This window comes from Ranitomeya variabilis, chromosome 7 (assembly GCF_051348905.1).
Source record: "Ranitomeya variabilis isolate aRanVar5 chromosome 7, aRanVar5.hap1, whole genome shotgun sequence".
NCBI lineage: Eukaryota > Metazoa > Chordata > Amphibia > Anura > Dendrobatidae > Ranitomeya > Ranitomeya variabilis.
Genome location: NC_135238.1, coordinates 46014726 through 46019063, shown reverse-complemented (window position 1 = coordinate 46019063; position 4338 = coordinate 46014726). Strand labels below are relative to the sequence as shown.

Sequence of the window (4338 nt, the reverse complement as noted above, 5' to 3'; positions counted from 1 at the left end):
CAGCTGTAGTAACAGGAACATCCAGCTGTAGGAGACATCATATAGCCTTCACCTGAGACTTGTTTGTCTATAATGTTCTCCTAATCTCCTGAGACCACTCTCTTCTTAGCTTTCTTTGCCCCATGTTCTGTGTGGTAAACGCCATGACAACAAACAGCACAGTGACTACTTTTTACCCTGTAAATAGGCGACTGACTGATTACAAGTCTGCAGACACTTGTGATAACTACAGGACACTCTGTAGTTTCACTTCTCCACATGGTAAAATTAATTTCAATCTTTTCTAGAGGAACCATAATTTTATTCCAGGGCATTTTTAATAGTTTTGTTTTCTTGAAAAGAGGCCTTTCATCAGTTTTTTATGTTGAATTGGACAAGCCATGTAATATGCGGAGCATATTTCTTTATAATTTTTATTTAGTCTCTCTGTTGTGAAGATACCAGCTATGAAATATTTGGCACCTAATGAGTTAACTTTAGCCAAATCCAAGTGAGTGTTATCAGACAGTTTTCACTAGGGGCAGTTACTTCTCCCTGTGTGACTCTGACCAATCATATGCAGGTAGTAACATAGAACCGCAGGACGCGTGATGATGCCTGCATACGATTGATCAATGTCATACTGGGAAAAGAAGTAAACGCCCCACTGAAAACTATCTGAAAAAAAAATTTGGTTTAACTAAAGTTAACTCATTAGTTGCCAAATATTTGATTGCTAATATCTTTACAACAGAGGCAAAAAAAAATGTTTTTTTCCACTCCAGCCACTATTATATAGAGACCCCAGTTCAACATGAAAAATGTTGTCAACAGCCCAATTTTCCTGTAGGACCAGAATTCTGCTACAAAGTCTGATTTATAATTATTATTATTTACTAAAATTCAATAGAAAATTACTGTTGTCAGTTTCAAATGATTTCAGTGACCATTGGGAGTTTTTCTTACTTTAAAAAAAGGTGCCAACCATTTTGTCCTGGTCTATTTGCGGCATTGTTTAATTTTTTTGGAACTTATAATATTTTTATTACACACATATTTGGGTACATTATTTTTTTGGGAAGGGGTTGAGGGAGATATTAACATGAGGGGAAAAAAAACAGGATTAACTACAAAAGGTGGGTTTTTCAGTTGTTTACTGTGTGATTTAAATAACCTGTGCAGTGATACTATAATTTTTTTTAGTCTTAAAATATAAAACTACCTATGATAAATATATATTTTATTTTATTTACAGTGAACTACTTTTTAATTCTTTAACTCTTTATTTCCCTTTTGATCACTTCTAAAATGCCTTGATATACTTGTCTGACAAAGTATTATTGTCAGTCACTACTAAACTGACAGGCAACATTTTGGTTCAGTTTCACACATGTGTGAAACATTCGATCCAAAAGATTTGACCCAAAGCTGGGTCTCCTGACCTGAGCTAATTGCTTCATAGATCTATATAAAACAGGTCACTCAGATTGAGGGGTGAGACGAGGTCTTCAGAAGCAAGAACAGTTCATGTTTCATGGATGCGTGAAAACGGCCTTACTCTTTGCCTTTCTTAGACCATCAGCCAGCCATGGCAAGACTTAACTATCTCCCACATCAAGCCACTAAGACGTGGTGGTAGCTAGCGATCACAGTACTTAAGGTATTAATCCAACAGTTCGGCTGTGTCTTCCTTGGCTTTAGTACAGTAGTGTACACAGGGCTCAACAATTACGTAAATAATTCAGGAAAACTAAAACACAAAAGCCATAAGTGAGATCATCACAAAAATCTCTTGATGTTAACCCATTATCTACCAATGTCCTTTTTTGGGGATGCCTAATCTTTAGCTTCTAGCAACTAAGATTTTATAATTTTAATAATTAGGTCCAATTTTTTGTGTTGTGTTTGTAAAATGAATGGTTTCAAAATAGGAAATCATGTCATTGTCATTTTTAAATAAATATTGGGACGCCCTTTTCTGAAAAATCCGTTCTTGTAAAAATTTGAATTTGGCAAGTAATGGGGTGATGGTTTTCTATATTTTAGCGAAGCATTTGTCCATGTCTAACAAACATTAAAGGTGTTTCTCTTCCATGTGTCTTCTCTGATGTCTAATGAGATTGCATTTGTAGGTAAAACGTTTTCCACATTCTGAGCAAGAAAATGGCTTCACCCCTGTGTGAGTTCTCTGATGTAAGACCAAACCTTTTCTATAAGCAAAAGATTTCTTACATTGTAGACATGAAAATGGCTTCTCCCCTGTGTGAGTTCTGAGATGCTTTACAAGACTTGATTTGTGCCTAAAACTGTTATCACATTCTGTGCATGTATATGGTTTCTCCCCTGTGTGAATTTTTACATGTTCCAAAAGACTTGATTTCTGAATAAAATTTTTCTCACATTCTGAGCACGGAAATGGTCTCTCCGGTGTTTCATTTATCAGATGTTCCACTAAACCTGGGTTATGTTTAAAATCTTTACCGCATTCAGAACATAAATATGGCTTCTCCCCAGTGTGAAGTCTTTGATGTAGAGTAAGAGATGTTTTCTGGCTAAAACATTTTCCACATACTGAACATGAAAATGGCTTCTCCCCTGTGTGAGTTCTTACATGATCATCCAAATATGATTTCCGGGTGAAACTTTTTTCACATTCTGAGCATGAAAATGGCTTCTCCCCTGTGTGCGTTCTTAAATGATCAACTAATTTTGATTTACAAGTAAACAGTTTTCCATACCGTGAGCAAGAAAACTGCTTCACCCCTGCATGAGTTCTCTGATGCATACTAAGACCTGCCTTCTGAAAATGGCTTCTCTCCTGTGTGAACCCTCTTGTGTATAGCAAGAAGTGATTAATAGGCAAAACATTTCCCACATTCTGAACATGAGAATGTCTTTATATCTTTGTAAATGCACTTGTGCTTGGAAGGATGAGACTTCTTTTAAAATATTGTCCACATTCAGAAGATGCAAAAGATCTATCCAGTCCATGTTCAGTTCCTTTTTTGTCAATCGGTGATTCCTTATCTTCCACTTCATCACGGAGAGGTAAAAGGACATTTGTTTTTGAATCTTTCCTACTTTCTTCAACTGAAAATAGAAAACAGTTCCATAAATTATTTCACACTTTGCTAATTTCTATATGAAACATCCAGAACGGGAACAAAGCATGTATCAGTGATCAACAAATCAAGATGGCTTTTCTTTTTCCCAGTAACACAAAAAAGTATCAAATAAAACAGTAGTCAATAAAATCTAATCAAATTTGTATCTATACATACCTAAACAAATGTACTCAAATCAATTTTACTTACCTCTAAGAAGTTGTCCACTACTTGGACAACTTCTTCTCATACCCCAAGCTTTGCCCTCCTAAAATAATAACACTTATACTCACCTCCTGTGCTGGCGCCATTCCCATGTTCAAATTTGTCTGAAGTCGGGTCCAGTAATGCCAGCGCTGATTGGGTGCCAGCGTCACGTGAGCTCCAGGGACAGCGAGTGACGACACCTCCAGTGCAGTAGGTGAGTACAGGCGTTATTATTTATGGTGGTCTAGTTGTGGACAACCCCCTTATTTACTAACAAAAAAATCCAAGTTAACCTCCCAAAGAGCATATGGAGCCGGAGCAAAAGTCTATGATGTAATTTCCCTTAAGAGCCGCATGGATTTAGGCCATTTTCATGAGAAAATGAACGGCATGCTCATTTTATGTGCCACAGTATCCAACGCCCATAATAAATCCAGTTAAACAACATTGACAGCTTTACCCCAGGCTAATCTGGGACATACCTCATCACTGAAAAGAAATCTGAAACTTTTGACACGTTAGCTATTGTAAAACGATGACTCCCTGCATTCCCTGGCTGTCATGCAGCTGTCCAGGTAAGTTGGGAGTTGTAGTTCGACAGCAGCTGTAGTGCAGGAAGTTGCTGACCTTCATAATAGAAGCTAACCAGATTAGTTTCAATCACTGTTGAGTCCAAGCGGATGCTGGGTGAGAAGGTTATCATCAGAGACTATGGAGGACAACTTCCTTCACACCATACATTTCCCCAATGATGTATGGAAAGTTGCAGGGCCTGTAGTTTTCGGTCTCACTTTTTGTCTCCATGTTTATTATGGGTCAATCTTGTTGAACAGATAATATAATGCTTAAATATTACGGGATCTGTTATTCTAATTAAAGGCTCTATTCATCTCCTAAACTACTATTTATTGCTAGAATACATCTATACGGAATTAATAAAGCAATTTTGCAAACAGGCTTCATTAAAAAAAAATTATATTTTATATCTACTACTTCCATGGTCTATCTTTTTACTTTAGTTGCATTAGTGAAAAATGTAGCTGTAAAG

General features: G+C 36.7%; 1 pseudogene; it reads right to left on the bottom strand.

Annotated features, from left to right (window-relative positions):
• Positions 1-2050: 2050 nt before the first annotated feature.
• On the bottom strand, positions 2051-3400 carry LOC143786221 (uncharacterized; annotated as a pseudogene).
• Positions 3401-4338: the final 938 nt, after the last annotated feature.